This window comes from Stenella coeruleoalba (genome assembly GCF_951394435.1).
Source record: "Stenella coeruleoalba genome assembly, chromosome: X".
NCBI lineage: Eukaryota > Metazoa > Chordata > Mammalia > Artiodactyla > Delphinidae > Stenella > Stenella coeruleoalba.
Genome location: NC_137152.1, coordinates 117,849,735 through 117,870,697, shown reverse-complemented (window position 1 = coordinate 117,870,697; position 20,963 = coordinate 117,849,735). Strand labels below are relative to the sequence as shown.

Here is a 20,963-nt window from a genome sequence, read left to right as displayed (position 1 = left end):
GAGCCTGTTCTTTCTTCAGGTCCATGTGAATAGTTGGGAGTCATTCTAAGATGACATCTGAAGGAGGAAGCCACTTCATCAGAGAAGTTGGTCTGAAGAAGTTACTTCTGAACCACGATAGCTTTAACCAAAAAGAAGAGAGAGAGAGAGAGAGAGAGAGAGAGGAGGAAGAGAGGTGAAAACTTACTTGTAGTATTTATGTAATTATGTTAACTCCAGAAGAAAGGGTTGAGACACTGCTACTACTTGGGGGACACCCCTTCCAGGGCCTGGGAGTGGGCTCTTGTCTAACACCCGGAAATGAATTGTCTGAGGAGACACATGCGCTGACAAAGCAAGAAACTTTATTGAACAGGGGCGCCCAGTTGGGCAGCAGCAGGGTAAGGGAAGCCAGAGAACTGCTCTGCCACGCGGCTCACAGTCTTAGGTTTTATGATGGTGGGGCTAGCTCTCTGGGTTGTCTCTGGCCAATCATGTTGTTCGTGTCCATGTTTGGTTGGACTCAGGGCCCTTTCCGGTGGTGCACACATCTCTTAGTCAAGATGGTTTCCAGTGTGACGCTTCTGGGAGGTTGGCAGGACATAATATCGGCTGGCGGCAGCTCCTCAGTACTGTGTTCCTTATCGGGACCTCCTGTTGTGAGACAATTTATGCAAGTGGTTATTATTGTGCCTGGCCAGGGAGGGCAGTTTTGGCCAAGGGTTCCCCAACACTGCTATCCAATGTACATTTCTGCAGTGGTGCAAATGTTCTCGATCTGTACTGTGCAATATGGTAGGTACCGGCTGCACATGACCACTGAGCACTTGAAAGGTGGCTAGTGTGATTGAGGGACTCATTTTTATTTTAACTTAAATAGCTACACGTGGCGAGCATCTGAAGTACTGGGCGGCTAAGAGTTTGAGCATGGGACTCCAGAGCGAGGGGCTCTTTGATTGCAGTGAGCTTTTCACGGTCTCTGCCCGCACATCAAGGCTGGGAATTTCTGCATAACTGGCCTCTTCCATTGCTAGTACTTACAGGTTTATTAATCCATTTTGTTTTTACTTCTTGTGGATTCCTATTTAACATATTTGTTCAACAAATCTGTTCTAATGCATAGAGTGTTGTGACATGTGCGATTTCTGAAGATATGCAACTTTTATTCAGCATGACATTTACATAGATTTGATTAGGTACATTTAATTTCCTCCTACTAAGTAACTTGTTTGGTGTGAACAAGTAATTCTCATGTCACTGAGAATACAGACTTGAGAAAGAGGTGTAAACAGAGGGAGGAGATAGACATTTGCAATTTACCAAGATCTGACTACCAGTATCTCGTTTATTGCGTTTTGCATTTTTATCATCAGATAACATAGATCAACAAATTTGAGGGAGATTGGGTCCTGAAGCTGTCTGTTCCACTGTTGAGTGGCTTACATCCTTAGAAAGTTCCTCCTTATTGTGTGACAGAATCTGTTTTCAGCCATGGTTTCTACTTGTGGGATAACACAAGTACATGTAATTCTATTTCCATATATCAGTCCTCCAAATCTTTGAAGATAAAACTCTTTATTACATAGAATTTCTGGATGTATTTCCAATTAATTTATTCATGGCTGACTTTAAAGTCTCCTCACTGTGCTGTCCTGGTTATCAAGAGCTGGGCATATGCTAGTTTGTTAACGGTGGATTTGAGGTAATACTCAAAACTGAAACTGACACTTCATGTGAGATTTTATCCATAACAGAGTTGAGCAGAATGCTCGCATGCTGAGTTCTAGATGCTATACCTTCATTGATCGAGCCTAAGATTACTTTAGCTTCTTTATTTTTGTTTAAAGCAGAGCCACAGCAGTACTCATATTGATCATATAGTCAACTAAAGGGCCATAGTCTTTTCTACGAGTGTTGAGTCATGTCTCTCCTGCATTACTATAGTTGTATTTGGGCGACAAAGTGCAGGACTGTATATTAACCCATCTTCATAACTTTGGTGCATGTGGTTGACACTGGGATGCATCGCTAGATCTCTCTTCAGAAATGAAAAACTTATTTCTCCTTCTGCTGGGAATGCTGGTGTCAATAACCCTCAGCTGTCATAAATCTTTGGAGACGGCCTCAGCTAAAGAAGACTACCTTGCCAAGGTGACACTTACTTTTAGGGGCAGCCTCCATCTACTGACTGATCAACTCAAGGGTAGAAAGTGCTCTCCCTCCCTTTGAGACCACTCTTCAGGGCCATCTCAGGCCCATTGCTCCCTCTGGGGAGTCAGCTGGACCTTCACCGGGACTGTATCACATATCAGTTTGTCCCTCTACTGATTCCTGGTTTCTTTCCTTTCACAGGTGTTGAACCCAAGACCCCTCCCTAGTATGTCTCCTGCCTGCTTATTTCTAGCTCAGAGTCTGCTTCAGTTTCAGAGAGCCCCATGTACGCTCACATATTATTCTAGTCTGAGCAGCAAATTCATTTTGGATCCTGCATCTGTCATCAAAGGAATCAGATATTCTAATTTTCAGATATGATTCCTTTCCTGAAGTCCAGAACCATACTTGAAACTCTTTACTGGATCTTTCTACCTTGATGTGTCATAGGCATCTCATTATTCCCACCATCTTCCCCTCTGAACCTACTCTTCTTTTTTTTTTTTTTTCTTGCGGTACACGGGCCTCTCACCATTGTGGCCTCTCCCGTTGCAGAGCACAGGCTCCAGACGCGCAGGCTCAGCGGCCATGGCTCACGGGCCCAGCCGCTCCACGGCACGTGGGATCCTCCCGGACCGGCGCACGAACCCGTGTCCCCTGTATCGGCAGGCGGACTCTCAACCACTGTGCCACCAGGGAAGCCCTGAACCTACTCTTCTTACTACATCAATTCAGTCACCCACACTAGAAATCCTGTCCTCTCCCTCAGCCTAAATTTTCAAAGCTTCCTTCTGTCCTTTCTCTGCCGTTTCCCTAATTCAGGCCCTTATTATCTGCCACTTACACTACTGTAATAGCCTCCTCCCTGGCCTCCTGTGTCACCAGTATTTCCTCATAACATGCCTCCTCTCTTCACATGACCACCAGAGGATCTTTCCAAAACATAGGTCTGATCATGTTACCCTCTGACTTAAAAACGTTGATGCCCTTTCTCCTATTCCCTTGCTTAAAGGTTCAAGTTAATACTTCATAGGCTGACCTTCAAGCCTTTTATCCAACCTTTCTCTTTCCTGTTCTATCTGCTTCTGCTCTCTTCATGTGTACTCTAGTCATAAACACTCTCCCGATGCTTTTTTCTCCGCTCCCTTTCGTGAAGAAATTCAACATGCTGGTGAATTACTCTTGTCTCCCAGTAGATTGTGAGCTTCTTGGAGGCAGGGAGTGTGTGTGTGCTTGCTTTCAGGCTTGCTCTCCAACAATGCCTGACACATTGTGGTTCCACTCTGTCCCCAGTATGGCACACAGGTACTAGGGTATGTCCCTTCCATAGAGTTGAACATGGAGCTCAAAGTTAGAAGGTGAGAAAAAGAAAGGAAGGTACTGAAAACTTAGCATGACCAGGTAAGTCACAAGTATGGACTTACAGGCATCTTTTAAGTACTTTTCAAATGGTTTGACGTTACACTACTTTTCTTACTATGAGTGAATCTGAGAAGTTTGAACTTTTTATATCTTGTTGATAATTAAACTGGTGTGCCCCAGACTAAGAAGTCATGGTAGATTAAAAGTGCATTTATATAGAGAATGTGGTTTTAATATTCTTAGAATTGCTGGGGGCGGGGGGAGGAAAAAATAGTTGCCCAAGTAGTTTAATGAAATGTTAAACATAGTTTTCCCTACGAGAGACACATTTATCCATATTTTTCTCTTAGAAGGCAAATGTCAGATTTATATAGTGTTTCTCGGTGCTGGATTTAGTATGAGGTACAAGTTCAAAGGTAGCGATTCTATGGAATTACTGTAATGAACTGAGTAGTTTTGTGGCTTTAACCTGGGAAACAAATGAACAGAGTCAGAATCCTCCAAAATGATCAGATGGGAATGCTGGGCTGAAATCAGCAGATGGAGACTTATAGAAAAATAATTGTTTAATTCTGAATTTAATTTAAAAAATGTTATCACAAGTTAGAGGAGACCTGACTTAGAAGTGGTTTATGTGAAAAAGACATATATTTTTGTAAGCCAACAGTTTGATGTGACTGTTACAAAGGGGATGCGATCCCTGCAATGTCCAGATCACAGAATAAATCGCTAACCAATGTTGTATTGATTTAAACATGTCACGAATACTGTATTCAAATTTAAAGAGAGCAATGCCAAATTAGGATGCCTCCAAAGGAAGGTAAGCTGGATAGGGAAGGCTTTGCTTTCAGCCAGAAAAGGTTAAAACAGCATAAATATTAAACTGGAGATGAGGTAGCTGTCTGACGGGGGGTCACATTGGAAACATGGTTATGTAGAAGCACCAAGCGTTGGGTTATATCAATTGGCAATAAAACTGGGTAAAACTTAAAGAATGACCATTTTGGATCAAAATAAGACTTTATATTTGAAAACACCTAAAGATGTCCCAAAGCACAGTGTCTTTCGTTTTGTGGAAATGAGTTTCATGTCATTAGGAGCAAGGAAATTAAGGCTCTATGGCATTTAAGAAGACTGTTGAAAATATCGGATGCAAGATGGGACAAGATAGCTACCAAGGGCCCTTTTAGGTTTCAGTTTAAGATGGTATGAACTCACCCAGTGTTGGAATGCATCACTATATATTGACGTATTGTCGATGAAGGCCATTTTGGATTCTCAGCTATTTTTAAAATTGTGTTATATAGCATCTCTTTTCATTTATTGAACATTAAATTTATATTTTAAAGAGCAGATAGAGTGTGAATAGCCTATCATAGAAGTTAAGGGAAGGCTGTTTGTTCTTGTCCTAGTTCTACCACTTGCTAGCTATGGATAAGTCACTTTGCTTCTCTGAACATTAGTTGTTTTTTTCCTTCACCATCAAATATGACTAATAATAGTACATAAATTATGGGTAGTTGTAAGGATGAAATGAAACATGAAGCACTCAGGTCAGTGCCTTACATATAGTAAGTATTCAGTAAATGGTTGTTATTGTTGTTATTATTACTTGTTTCTCTGTATTTACTGAAGCTTAAAGCAAAAATGTTTCCTCCCTATTGACATAATGCGGACATTTTACTCTTTGCTCATAACATAATAAGGCTCCCTGTGTGATTCCATCTTGTAATTATTTGATAAGTTATCCTTATTAAGTCTATGGGCAGTTTCAAACTTTAATTCTTTCATTTTTATTTGCAACATAAAAAAATAACAGAGTTCATGAGGCAGCAGATGAAACACGTTATCACTTTTTGAATAATACATTCAGTTGAAAATTAAATGGTTTAAAATATAATTGCTTTTGGAAATGACTGTATGAGCAGTGGAAGGATTTAGTGGAGGAATGAAAAATCAAGCAGTCGCACAAAGCATGATTTGATTCCTTACCATGGCTTCATGTGAAACACTCAGTTATTGCCCTGTTTTTCAGAATGTGGTCACTTTGGTATTAGTAAACAGCAATGTTCTATTCTCTAGTTACATATTTTGAAGTTTGGTTAGTGCATGTTTCTCAAACGGAAACACAAACCGAATTGGATATAAAAATTGTTCTTATTTGCTTAAAGTGATCTTGCTAATAGTAAAAATGTTCTCATCTGTAAAGTAACGATGCTTTCTTCATGGGATAATAGTGATATTTAAGCCAATGTATGTGACACAAATAGCTTTATAAACAGAAAATTTAGATTAGTTTTAAACACGTTTATTCAGAAGTACTTGAATCCTTAAATATGACAGCGTTCATTGGGAAACTCCAAGAGAGGTATTGTATTTGGCATTTTCCAAACTTACTTGACCATGGTGCCGTTTTTTCTTTCCTGCATCATCTTGAGTGACTAGTCCTGTGGATGGCTTTGTCGAAGACCCTCACTTTGTAGAGAGGGATCTAGACTTTCCCAAGATGACATAGTCTAGTGCTCTTTCCTCTCTAAAATGTTGAATCTTTGATTTGACTATTTTCTTGGAAATCTCTGGTTACCAATTAATTCATCTTGATTTCTGCCAAAGAGGGGAATGAATTGTGTATCAGGATCTTAATCCATAAAACAAAGGCAGTGACCAAGGGCTCCCTTTTGAAGCATCAGTGGCTGAAACTTTTGGAGTTGAAATGTCTCCTTGGTAAAGATTATCCTTTCTTGAGCACTTCCTGCAGGTGTCCTTGGCTTTACTTTGATGAGAAAACAATCGTCTGTTTGGCTTTACTTTGATGAGAAAACAATTGTCTGTTTCATTTTGACATTTATTAATAAATGTAATTACATATGTTGATCTGTGCATTTATACAGCTAGATACATAGACAGATATAATTTTACAAGTTGGGATTATACTTTACTGGCTGTTTTTAATAGGTACTAGATTAAATTCTTTTTGATTTAAAAGAGAAGAAAAAACAGTGTAACTGAAGAAATCCCTAAACTTCAAATAAATATTGCTTCTCCAAAAGAGTTATTAGATTCTATAACTTCTATCTTGAGATAATAAAAATATTATGAAAAGCAGTGAGGGGTTGGAATTCTTATTTTTAAAACTACATGTGTGGTAGGCTGCCTCTAAGATGGCCCCCAATGATTTGATTTTTACATAGTCAGAGTTTTTAGCATTTTTACAATGTCAAAGTTTTTTTTTTATCATTTTCGTTCCATTCTGTAACCATAATTCCCTCAGATATCTGTCGCCAGAAGAGCATTTCTATCCCCTCTTATTTATGACTACCTTATTTTCAATGGTTCTTGTGCTTTAATGCCCTTTCTGTTACTCCAGAGGGTACAGTGAGAACACACCTCTCAAAGCCAAAAGACGTGGATTTGCTTGCAGAGAAAAAAGCTATATAACAGGAAAAACTCTATTCTTCTCTTTAGGCTGTCTTAGAGGAGGGAATCGCACAGATCCCTGAAGACGATGGCAACGCTGAATTGGAAGGGAGAGCAGGCAGAGTATCTGGCGCCCCACAGCAAGGAAGTGGACGCAGAAGGTAAGTGAGATGTCTGTGGGTGACAGAGCTAGTAGATAGTAGAATCGGGCTTAGAACCAAGGTAGTTTACGTTTCAGTGTAAGTCTGGGTCCTTAACCACCATTCTCTACTGCCCTGTGAGGGAATGAGAATGCAGTAACTGGTGGTCAGCATCGCGACCATGGCTTTGGCTCTCCAGCGTGAGAGGGGGACTGGCGTGGCTCATTGTGCATGTTTGATACGAGAGGAAATGCATGCCCATTCCTTTCCATTCCAGGAAATATCAGAAGTGTAGCTTCCGCTTTACTTGTTACACAGTGGCATTGCTGGAAGGGAAGTAAACCACTTGCTAAAGGCAAATCTGCAAAGAGCTCTCATTGTAAGCAAACCACCCTTTCCATTGGCTCCTTTCCCCCTCACACTTTCTTTTCTTTTTTGTTTTTAAGTTGAGAATTATGTTTTATTTGGTGGACAAAACTGAGACGTAAGCCCAGGATGCAGCCTCTCAGATGGTTCTGAGTAACTGCTCCCCACCTCACACTTTCAAGTACTACTTAGCCTCACTGTGGCTGCTAAACGCTTTCTGTTTCCAGACATTTCAGAGGCTAGCAGGGTAGCTGATTCCTATTACTCTCTTTCTTGTTCCTCTCTTGGCTTTGGTGCTCTTGACTCCCCAGCCTTACCCTGCACAAATATCCTCTTGCACAAGCTAGATGTGGCTCACAGGGGTGAACACCCTGCTTGTCTGTGCTGCCTGGGGCTCCTGGGATCCAGGTAGAATGTTGCGTGCTGAGAGTAGATTCCCCACCTGCCGCATCTTGCACAGGGTTTTAGTCCACGACCGCTGGGCAAAGCCCTCCCAGCTCCAGCTGTCTCATGGGCTTACCAGTTATAAGTAGGTGTCTAGCTTTAAATGAAATTTAATTGATATCAGTGCAGGAGTTTGGCTGGGCTTTTTATAACTTAGGAAAAAGGAGCCATTTGAACTCAATTGAGATTTGACCCATTTAAGGTGAAAAGAAAGAAACAAGCAACTTGTTGAGGATTTTAGTCCACTTAAGAATTAGAGAATCCATCTGACCACAATGGACAGTATGTAAAAGTGGCTTCATACAATAATGTAAGCAGGAGGTTTCTGATCAAAATGGAAGTATAGCTCAATTAAAAGAATTCTGACATAGGAGCTGCTTCTCACACGCATTTCTAAACTTTTCTTAGATTTTTAAACTTTAGAGAAGATTTTTGTATGTATGTGAATGCTGGTTTCTGGTTGTTTTTTTCTGAGTCATAAATGAATCACTGAACATGAATCATAATAATTTTTAAAAAAATCTATTTATAGTGACATTTTGTGTTTGTTTCTTACTCTCAATGTTGCTTTGGAAATTACTGGAATACAATTGTTCTGAAAATCCTAAGGAAAGGAGCTAGAATTTTTTTGGAGTATTTTTCTTTGTTTGTCTCTATAATAATAGATATCAGCCCCTTACATTTATACAGTGCTATAAAGAACATTCATGTCTGCTATCTCTTTTGATTATTACTGCAAAATTGTGAGGCAAGTACATCAGATATTCTTATTCTCATTTTATAGACATGCAAATTGAGACGCTAAAAGATTACACTGTTCAGAAAACTTTTAGTTGAAAATCCAACACACACTCATAATTGCTGAAAAGGAATTTATTGGATCAGGGTATTGAGAAGGATGGATGGGTCTGGCCTCAGGATCTAATGTATCCAGGGATACATGCGGCAATTGGTCTCTTCTTTGCTCCTTTTCCAGCTCCTGTTGCAGCTTCTATCTGCATGCTGGCCTTTTTCTCTCAGGTTCTTCCAACTAGCTTGGGACATGGTTCCTGGAAGGTATGGGAGTTATACATTTGCTTTTTTGAAATCCATTGGGGAACAGAAAGCCTACCACTGTCCTGCTCAGCACCAACTCTGGAAACCCCAGAGAAAGATTCTCGGTGGCCTGGCTCGGGCTATGTACCATTTCTTGGATCAAAATTCACACTTAAGGAGATACAGGATTTTGATTGACCTTGCCTAGGTCAGATAGACACACACATGGCCAGGGGAGCAAGGTCTGTGACAGAGAAGACAAAACCACAGAAATCAAAGAGGATAAATAATGGCTCAGGGTATTTTCATCCTTGGTCCAGTCCCTATGCTGTTGTGTGCTGTTTTTGTTCTCCAGAAGGTTTCATCTTAGAAGGAATTCTCTTCAGAAATACACAAAGATCCCATTCACTCACTTTCTTTAATATTTTAATTGTCAACTGGTTAGGGATCCTTGGGAAATTACAAAAATAGTATATAGAAGTCCCATGTATCTTTCACCCAACTTCTCCCAATGATAACATCTTTCATAATGATAGTATAATATCAAAACCAAGAAATTGACATTGGTACACTCCAAAGAGCTTGTTTGGATTTTACCAGTTTTACATGCATTTATGTGTGTGTATGTATGTAGTTTTATGTGATTTTATCACACGTGTAGATTTATGTAACTGCCACCACAATCAAGATACAGAACTGTATGTACCATCACCACAAAGATTTCCCTTAAGGTAATCCTTTATATTCACACCCGTATCCCTCCACCCCATCACTAATGCCGGGCAACCAGTAATGTCTTCTCTATCTCTGTACTTTTGTCATTTGAGAACGGCATGTAAATGGAAATCATATAGTATGTGACCTTTGAGATTGGCTCTTTGCACTCAGCATAATATCTTTGAGGTGCATTCAAGTTGTTGAGTGTATCAATAAACTGTTACTTTTTTATGGCTCAGTAGTATTCCATGGTATGGATGTAAACATTTTGTTTAACCTTTGACCTGTTGAAGGATATCTGGGCCTTGTTTCCAGTTTTCAGCTGTTACAGATAAAGCTGTTAGAAACATTTGTGTACACATTTTTACGTGGGCATGAGTTGTCATTTCTCTGGGGCAATTGCCTAAGACTGCAGTTGCCGGGTGGTATGGTAAACACATCTTTAGTTTTGTTAAGAGACTGCTAAACTGTTTTCCAGAGTGGCTGAATCATTTTACATTCTCATCAGCAATGGATGAGTGATCCGGTATCTTCACATCCTTGCCAGGATTTGTCGTTCTCACTATTTTTTATATTAGGCATTCTGAAGGTGTAGTGAGATCTCACTGTGGTTTTAATTTGCATCTCCCTGATGATGTTGAACGTCTTTTCATGTGCTTCTTTGCTATCTCTGTATCCTCTTCAGTGAGATGTCTGTTCCTTGCCCCTACCTTTCTCCATTTTATAAATGGATTTTTTCCAGTTGAATTTTGAGAGTTCTTTATATATTTTAGAGTGGTATCATATCTAGACCTGTGGTTTATAAATATTTTTCCCCAGTATGGAAATTTGTATTTTCATCCCTTTAATAGGGTCCTCTGCAGATCAAGGGTTTTTAATTTTGATGAAGTCTGATTTATCCATTTTTTATTTCATGTGGCAGGCTTTTGGTGTCATCTCGAAGAACTCTTCATTTAGCCCTAGGTCCTGAAGATTTTCTCCTATGGCTTTTTCTAAAAATTTAATAATTTTGCATTTTACACTTAGGTCTGTGATCCATTTTGAGTTAATTTGGTGTAAAGCGCAAGGTTTAGGTAGAGGGTTTTTCTCCCCTATAGATTTCTATTAACTTTTAATTCAAAGGAATGCTATTCAATGATAGTTTATATATTTATACTGTCAGTGATTTCCCAGAAATTATGTATGCAAACATAATACTTGATGATTTCAGTATCTTGTTGGTGCTCCAAACAGTGCTGGGCTAAATATAGAAGCTCAGTAAATGCTTGCTTAAGCAAGCAGAAAGTTCGGGCTTCGAACTTCCCACTCACTTGGGGACTTTGAACAAGTCACTTAGAGTCTCAGTTTCCTCATATACAACATTGGATAACAACGCATGCTTTGTCTCTTTCACAGAAGATCAAGTGAAATAATGTATGTAAAAGTTGCTTTCAACAATTAAAAACTTTTTAAATGCAAAGTACTTAAATACCTCTAGGACGATAATGGATTTTATTAGTAAGCATAATAGAATAGTGCTATAATCCAAACGTTTGTGGCTGTCTCCCTAGCTGTCCCTCATTTTCAAAGGGGCAGCATTCCCTTGTCTACAGGAGCAATCAGAAGGTTTGGCTTTACTCTTTTGTTTCCTACCTTTTCTGTCTTTTTGAGGGAGCTGTCTGACAGTCACCACCTGGAACTCTGACCTGCCATTCCCTTGTCTATTCAACAGTCTGGAGCCTTCTCCACTGGAGTCTGGGAGAAGATGGTATGGAACAGATCTGCTTTCCATTGTCCACACTGTCCTTTCAATCTAACTTCAAGACTAACACACCTGATGATATAGGTTTGGAAGTCCAGGATGCTACCACAGAAATTTTACTATTAATTGAGCAGGGTTTTCATAATGTGCAGCATGGTACAAACATTCCCGTTCACTTTCCATGCAGAGTCCATCTTCAGTGAGCATCCGGGAACTTCCTTCCCCGTCTCTGTGATCCTCTCATCTTTTTATCACCCTCCCTTCCCCCCAACCCCAGTCTTGACTTCATCCACAAGGGAGAAGCACCAAATCCTTGAAGTCCCATAAAAACTTCCAATTATCAAATGACACCTCCTTAAAAAGTCTACCCTGGGGCTTCCCTGGTGGCGCAGTGGTTGAGAGTCCGCCTGCCGATGCAGGGGACGGGGGTTCATGCCCCGGTCCGGGAAGATCCCACGTGCCGCGGAGCGGCTGGGCCCGTGAGCCATGGCCGCTGAGCCTGCGCGTCCAGAGCAACGGGAGAGGCCACAGCAGTGAGAAGCTGGCGTAACACACACACACACACACACACACACACACACACACACACACACACACACACTCCCTCTCTCTCTCTCTCTCTCTCTCTCTCTCTCTCTACCCTGACCATGCTTCCTCCAGCCATGCACTCAACACTTTCTGTTCTATTACCCTGTTTTATTTTTCTCAACACTGATCCTTATTTGGTAATACATACGTATTTGTTGTCTGTCTCCCGTACTGGAATGTCTGCTTCATAAAAAGGAAGGATTTAGCATTCTTTTGTTTACAGCCAGACCCCCAGAACTTTGAACGTAGAATATGCTAAATAAAATTTTTTTCAATGAATAAATGATCTTTTCAGAGTGGACTCTCTATAAGAAAATATTTGACCATCTTTTATCTCATCGTTTATCTCATAGAAAAATCATACCTCATAGTTCAACTATCATTGGTTTGGTTTATATGCCAACAAAGTTCTTGTCTCTTTTATCTACCCTAAATCCCCCTTTCCTTACAAGGTGTGTGGGGAATAGAAAGGAAAGGGTGGGGAGGAAGGAAAATCCTGTCCTGCCAAAAGACACTTTTGGTGGAAGTGAGCTGGGAAGCAAGGACACTGTGATCAGGAGGTTCGGGTATAATAATGGGATAATAGATTTCTATCCTTGCTAGGCAAGACAGCTGTGAACATAATAAACAAATATAAAACTATGCAGCAGAAAATGATTATAAGTAATTAGTGGTGAATGGTTTATTAGTCAGGGAAAAAGACAAATGAAAGGGAGTTTTCAGGATATTGCTGGGGAGGAACAGATATCAAATCTATGGCCTTTGTGGTCGGGGTCTGGAACCTGCCATGCAGGGAGAGGCAGGTTTATGGAAGGGAAATTCAGCTCCCTTCACAAAAATGCATTGCTCTTCCTCATAAACACTTTCACTGTGTTAATAATGCTACTGGTCACAATAATGATCGTAAAAGCTAACAGTGACTGAGCATGCTCTACGTGTTTTATTTGGTTTCATCATTACAAACCTATGAGGGAATTGCTGCTATAATTTCTGTTTTACAATTGAGGAAATTGAGGGAAAGTAACTTGCCAGGGATAGTAATAAGTCTCCTTCCAGCCAGTTAGGTTCATTGTACTTAATTTTGGTTGGAAAGATGGAATGCATTTCGATATGTAGAAGGACGTGATTATGACTTTAATGCATAAAATAAATCCCTCTAAGTCAGCAGAGCTGCTCTGAGTGCAGGATAATAGGACAGATCTTCCCAGGGGCCTAGATCTCCCAGTAGTTAGGTAGGTATATCTGGATGGGCATCAGCATTTTAAGACCACTAAGGAAACTTCTATATACAGAGTGCTCCTTTCTTATAGTTAGACACCGCAGCTTTCATTCTTGCCTCTTATTTGTTGGATACCTTGCCTTTGTCAACCCACTATCCCGTATTCATTTCAAGGTGGGGTCACTAATAAAACAGGCCCAGCCGAAGAGGTGTTGCAAAGGTGGTTGTGAGTCCAGGCTTTGCAGACAGACTTTCGTTTCTTTCATTCATGCAACAAATATTTATTGAGCACTTATTATGCGCTAGGCACTCTCCTAGGTGCTGGGGATACAACAGTGAACCAGGTTGCCAAGGCCCCACCTCTCACAGAACTTTGGTTCTAAGGAGGGGAGAGAGAAAGAAGGCCCTCTTTAGATAAAGGGTAAGAAGTGACCTTTCAGGGTCAATGATATGTAAGGTGAATCCTGAAGGATGAGAAAGGAAGGGAGCTGGAGAAAAAGTGTTCCAGAAAGAGGGGTTAACTCACACTGCTGTTTGAAACATTACAGTGGTGTCAGCCGACAAGAAAAGTCTAAACTTCTTAGTGCGAGACATAGATGTCTTCATGATCAGACACCTGCTTGCCCACATCTACATCTTTGTCTCCAATCAGTCTCCCCTGCTGCATGATGTTTTGCACCTTCCTACCATGGCAATATATTGTGTCCACAGCCCTGAATTCCTTTCCCAAATCTGCTTCCTGATAAACTGATATCGATCCTTCAAGACTCAGATCAAGGGTCAGCTTCTCTTACTTCCTCAGGTAGAACCGATCACATCCTCTTTTGTGACCCGACTGTATGTGGACAATCTGTTACAGGTCTCGAAGCCTCTGCTTTATATACCCATAGAATGGAGGAGCTGAAGAGTAGCTTACGTTTCTTCTATCATAAGCCAGAATAGAATTCTATAGAACTGGAAGGGGCCTTGTTATTGGTTTTCAAACTGTGCTTATAGAAATTTCGTGAGTCTCTCAGAGGTGTTTCTGGGGCTAAGTTGGCAGGAATCTGGGCTACCACCTTGCTTTTCTCAGAGCCTCTGTTTATATATTTTTAATCTCATTTATTAACTAAGACTTTGTAAGATTCATCTGCGTTTTGAAAATTTTCAACTATTTTTAAGGGTTTGAAAGTCATTTATCTCATCCAATCCCTCATTTGCCAGAACTCTAACTTTTTTAAGGGAACTGAACTAGTTAGTTGTAGTACCCGAATCCAGGTCTCTCAGCTCCCACGAAGCCCTCAGGGTAGGGCTCAAACCCACGATTTTGAGATTCCAGGTCTTGCTTTGTATGGAAGGAGCAGGCCAAGCCTATGTATAGAGTTCTCCAGAATCATAAGACTCCATGATTTTGTTTTGTTTTTAGAACTTGGAATTCCTGAGTGTCTACTAACAAATCCCCTAATGTTCTTGATCTGTTTTTCTCGATGTGCAAAGGTATTTATACCACAGAGGGAGCCAATGAGCCAGGAAGTAGAAAATGCTGACTCATGGGTACCCTCTGAGTGAGAATACAAGTAAGGTTGCCCAAGGCACGCAAATCTGGTACATGCCTTTACAGAGGGAGAAGGGTTCTTCCAGTCCTTGCTTTCTGTATTAATTAGCCTCCTCACTGATGTTTGTGTGAATTGGGTTTGAATGTGAAAACATCACTTTGTATTTCTCGTATTTGTAAACTTTTCACCATCCTCTTTCCTTTTCTCAAGCTAGAGGTTATTTTTATTTATCCCAGAGTGTTGGATATCATGATTGTCCCAGTAGCAGGTTTTACAGAGCCTACGTTTTAATTGCAGATTTGAATGTTTAACTTCTAGTACCCTTTGCGTTGAAGTCCATATGTTTGCTCTACGTAGTATGAAGTGATTAATTGAGTCATTAAGACAACTGTTGCCTTATTAGGGATCCAAGAAAGCTGAATGGAATGCTAGAAGTGAAAACTAACCACATTTATTTAGCTTTCACTGCACATGTGCATATGTGTTTTCTAAGCAAATGATACTGTGGTGCAAATCTGCAAATGATATGAGAGTGGAAGAGATTGCTAAGGCTTTAGGACCCCAGAAGATCTTGACAGCTTAGGAGGAGTGGCCAATTCAAACAAAATAATAAACAAAAAATGTCCACCATGCCCCTGGCTCCAAAAAACAACCTGACAGGAGACATACACTTTATTTTTTTATTTTTTATTTTTTTATTTTTTGCGGTATGCAGGCCTCTCACTGTTGTGGCCTCTCCCGTTGCAGAGCACAGGCTCCGGATACACAGGCTCAGCGGCCATGGCTCACGGGCCCAGCTGCTCCACGGCATGTGGGATCCTCCCGGACCAGGGCACGAACCCGTGTCCCCTGCATCGGCAGGTGGACTCTCAACCACTGCGCCACCAGGGAAGCCTGACATACACTTTATTTTATTTTATTTTTTTTATTATTATTATTTTTTATTTTTTGCGGTATGCGGGCCTCTCACTGCCGTGGCCTCTCCCGTTGCAGAGCACAGGCTCCAGACGTGCAGGCTCAGCGGCCATGGCTCACGGGCCCAGCCGCTCCGCAGCATGTGGGATCTTCCCGGACTGGGGCACGAACCCATGTCTCCTGCATCGGCAGGCGGACTCTCAACCACTGCGCCACCAGGGAAGCCCCGGACATACACTTTAAAATGAGAATTTTAGTTGATCATGAATTCAGTGAGTCAATCTTAGCTACAGTAATAGTAGTATAAAATCTGGGACAGAAGAAGTCATAATGCTGATGTCCTCAGTGCTGATTGGATTTCCCCCTTCAGTCCTGTGTGTAACCAGGCTCTTGAATGGCCTGTTTTATTTTGTTTTTGTTGCTGTTTGTTTTTTGTTTCTGTTTTGTTTTGCCCTCCTGTAATATCACCTTCACTGGCCCCTTTTCCCCACATCTCCTGGTAATCTTTGTTTTAGAGACTTAACATTTTTTCAGTCTTCCACAAAGTGCCATGTACAGATAGAGTCCCTGACTGGAGCCCCTTCTTTCAACCAGATTGCCATCCAATAGGCCCATGTATAGCAATTTGGGGCAACATTTTAAGGGGATATAAATGAACCTGAGTGCATGCAGAAGAGGCTGTAAAGGTTCAAACCCTTGTCCAGGGAGGAGCAGTTTGGAGGATCGATAGTGGTTAATCTGAGGGGAAGTGGTGTGTGAGTGGGGGCATTGGAGAGGCAAGGATTTTGAGAGGCTCCTTAGTCAGGGCTGCCCTACTTGGCACTGGGTCTACGTGCCCTTATCACCTTGTCAATACTGAGAGGGTCCAGGACAGAGACTGTAGACTGTGACGTCAGGTAGGTGCATCCAGTCCTAGTATAAGCGTAACTGATGATGATTTTACTTCTGGATTGTATATATCCTACAATGGAAGGGAGGCAGTTGGAGTCACAAGTAACTAAAAGAACATCATTCCAGTGGGAATTAACCAAAATCTGGAGAGAGAAGTCAACTTTCCACAAATAGGAGAATGTGGGTTCTAGGCGCTCTCATCTGTATCTTAAGGAGTTGACATCAAATGATTCTGCTGATAAATATAAAATTAAAAAGGACTGATGAATGTAAAGGACACCTAGCACAATTTTTGCCATGTAACACATGCTAAATAGATTATTGTCCTCATTATAGTTATTATTATTACTGAGAGTGAACTTATATTTAAGGCCTTAGGAGTAGCTGCAGTTGTGAGATTCATTCCTGCTAGTGCTTCTGTCACCCTTCTGATCTGGATTCTACTCTTTCACAGCCCTGTCTCTAACCCCTCATGTCTACGTCTGTATCTGACCCTGGTTCAGCCAGACAGGATGGTATCAGTGCGGGCACATCCTCAGTGTATTTGCATTTGCACGAAGTTCTGTCCTTAAAATATACAGATCTCCTGACTCCATTTCACGGGGTTTGGTGATTGGATTTTGCGTGCTCTCCCCTTGCTTATTTTTATTCTTAATTGCAAGTGCATACATCCATGCGATGCTTCTCTGCTGTGTTAACTCCCCTTTAAAGGTCCAGAATGCCTTCTGTGAATGTACTGGAATGTCTCCTGCTCTTGTGCACGGGGAAGTTTTGTAGTCAGAACTTCATGGTTTTAGGCAAGAATAAAGAATTTCCCCTGTGCTGAAGGCTTCTGGAAACATGATCACTTATTACTCTTTTCTCTGGGTACTTCTGGCTATTAGGACAAATGTCCCCACAGCAAATATAACATCAAAGGAACTGTCTGGCCCAGTATTTAACTGTTTCATATCTACTGTGTGTACATTACAACAGTTATTCCTAAGTAACTAAATTCTGTGGCTTAATTCCATTTTTAGATAAATTGGATGCTTTTTCCCTGACCTAAAAATGGAAGAACAAATATCTATCTATAAGCGAACAGCAGATGTTATTATAATGAGCCGGGCCGTAAGAGACAAATGACGCTGTTATCTGTGAATTAGTAGGAGCTACTTAACATTAACTTGGACAAAATAAATCACTTAAGCCCTCTATTTTAAAAAGTTGCATGTCCATTTGTTCAGTTCCATTGACTGCATTTTGTTGCTATTTTATCTGGCAAAAAAAGCCAAAAGTGATTTTGTTTAGAACTAGGTTATCTACAAGGATATCATTGATTTTTTTCCTTCTTATCATAACATTGTCTTTTTAACTTAACAGTACAGAAAAAAATCCATAAAGGGGAGGAAAATCACCCATAAATCCCATAATCCCATTACTCAACAATAACCATTATGGAAATTCTAAGATTTTCTAGTCATCTCTCTCTCCCGCTCTCTCTCTCTCTCTCTCTATTATTATATGTACGTATATGTATGTATTCTATATATTTGTTACATACATTAAAATTATCATATACTGTATTATATGTTTAGTTTTTCACATTAGAGATTATACTACAGATACTTTGTGGTATCATGAATTATTCATTTAATATTTCATTGTGAACATTTTCCCATGTCATTAATATAATTTTATAATGACATAATTTTAAATGATTGCATAATATTCCATTAAAATTTTTTGTATGACATTTTATTTGACTTCTCCTTTATAATAAGAGGACATGAAGATTAGTTCTAATTTGTTACCCTTATAAGTAATTTTGTAAAGGAAAACCTGGTAAATAGACCCCTGTACAACTAGATCTCTTATTTACTTAGCATGGATTCTTAGAAATAGATTTTTTTTTTTTTTTTTTTTTTTGCGGTACGCAGGCCTCTCACTGCTGTGGCCTCTCCCGTTGCGGAGCACAGGCTCCGGACGCGCAGGCTCAGCGGCCATGGCTCATGGGCCCAGCCGCTCCGCGGCGTGTGGGATCTTCCTGGACCGGGGCACGAACCCATGTCCCCTGCATCGGCAAGCGGACTCTCAACCACTGCGCCACCAGGGAAGCCCAGAAATAGATTTATTAGTTGAAATGTCATGAACATTTTTCAGGCTCTTGGTATTCATTCATTCATTCACTTTTTCATTCCCTACATATTTATTGAGAATCTACAATGTGCCAGGCTCTCTTGAAGGCATTGGGTATATAGCAGTGGATTAAAAAAAAAATCCCTGTCCTCATGGAGCTGATATTCTAGTGAGGGAAGACATACAATTAAAAAAAAAAAAAATATATATATATATATATAATATGTCAGGTGATGACGTGTGATCTGGAGCAAAATAATGCAGGGTAATGGGATGAGGAACTCTGGGGTTGGGCATGGGTGGAATGACTATTTTTATGAAGTAGTCAGAGAAGATCTTCCTACTGGGGTGACATTCAAAGGGAAACCTGAAGGAGGGGAAGGGAGAAAGGCACTTATATATCCAGAGAAGAGCATTCCTCTCAGTGAGAATGGCAAATGTGTAAAGACCTTGAGCCAGGGGCACGTCTAAGGTACTGAGGAATCATAAGAAGTTAGTGTGGCTAAAGTAGAGTGAATGGGGAGAGAGCAGTAGCCCACGTGGCCAGGGAGGTGGAGGGATGGGGAGATGACAGATGATGTAGAGTCTTGTAGGCCTTTATTGCCTTTGGTTTTGACTCGCGGGAGATAGAAAGTCATCGGAAGGTTGTGAGCAGAGAAGAGATAACATCTGACTTATGTTGTAAAATATGAAAAAATTGCCCTCCAAAATGATTGTGCTAATTTTTACCCCTCACCAGCAGAGTATGAGAGGTCTCTCCTAACACTAGATCTGGTCACACACACACACAAAATAAAACAAAGAAAATGGAACCAAAAAACTTCAGTATTTGTTTCTTTGACAAAAATTAATTGAGGGCCTACCATGTGCCAGATGCCATGATAAGTACTGGATATATATTTGTAAATAATGATATTTCTTACCCTTGTGGAATTTTTTGTCTAGTGGGGTAGACATAAAATAAACAAACACATATATTCTTTTTTTAAAAAAAATCAAAATAGAAGTTTATTTCTCTAAAATGTGCAAATCCAGATTGGTCATCCAGGCCTGGCATAGTGAGTCTGTAATCTTTAGGAGCTCCAAGTTGCTCTATTTTCTTAAACATATTGCTTCTGTTTTACAGTCCAGCGTGATAATGCCTGTATTCAGGTAAGCAGGAGGAAGGAAAAAGAGAGGGGGGAAGGTCACATTTTTTCCTTGATGGGTACAACGAAGAAGTTATCCATATTACAAACACATATATTCTTAAGGTATGTGCTATGAAGTACACCATGCTGCAGTTGTGAAAAATATGTGTGCCCTATTGAAGGTGCGTGTCTTTACTTAAATAAGGCAGTTAGGGAAGTTCTCTCTGAGGAAGTGACATTTAAGCAGGGAGTTAAAAAGTAAGAAGGAATCAGTCATGCAAAGAACAGGAGGAAGAGAAATCCAGGAAACAGCACAGACAAAGCTGTTTTGTTTGTTTGTTTTTATTACTTTATAAGGTTGAAAGTAGTGTTATGTACTTATTGGCTCTTTGCCTTTCTTCTTTGGTGAAATGTTGGTTTGTATCCTTTACCACTTCTCTCTGAGTAGTGTTCACCCTTTTCTTATTGTCTTGTAAAACAACACTAAGGACATTAACAACTGTTTTGTCTTACCTGCCATATTTGTTGCAATATTTGTCCATGTTTATTTCTTTCCTTTTACATAGTTTTAAGGATTGGTGACATTTTTCCTATTGTCTCCAACATCTTTGATTAAGTTTCGTTGCTAAATCTGGCAACTCTAAGTTTATAGGGTCCATTTTAGGGTTCTGCCTTCTGTCTTGTTGATCAGTCAGCCAGTCCTGGAACAAATACCTATCAAAGTATACTTGCCTTGGAAAGGTCAATTCTGGATTCATCATTTCTCTTTTCAAAATTTTCTTAAATTATTCTCCAGTATTCTTCACATGAATTTTAATCTTCTATGAGAACTTTAGTATTTTATTAAGGGCTTAAACTATGATTGTGTTGAACCTATGAATAATTAAGGGAGGAATTGAAATTTTTACTGTGTTAATTCTTCCCATCCAGAAATATAGTATGTCTTTCCATTTATTCAAATGTGTTATGCTGTCAGCAAAGTTTAATATTCTCTTTATAGGATCCCATGTTTTAATTTAGGCTACTGTGAGTGGAATCTTTATATTTTTATCAAATGCAAATATGATCATATTACTCCCTGCATTATCATTGAAAACATTCTGATATATTTGCTTATCATTTTTTAGTCTTTTATTTAGTGATAGGTATTTATGTAGCTTTGATTACTTCCAGTTTACCATTATTATGAATAATGCTATGATTATATATTTTCTT

At 40.1% G+C, this 20,963-nt stretch overlaps 1 long non-coding RNA gene across 6 annotated transcripts in view; it reads left to right on the top strand.

The window, feature by feature from the left end:
- The window catches only part of LOC307179901, a 552,143-nt gene that overhangs the window by 53,933 nt on the left and 477,247 nt on the right, over positions 1-20,963 (top strand). For all 6 annotated transcript variants that reach the window (XR_013825591.1, XR_013825592.1, XR_013825593.1 and 3 more), the window contains exon 3: positions 6,958-7,070. This is a non-coding gene — a long non-coding RNA (uncharacterized lncRNA). The remainder of the gene's footprint in view (positions 1-6,957; positions 7,071-20,963) is intronic.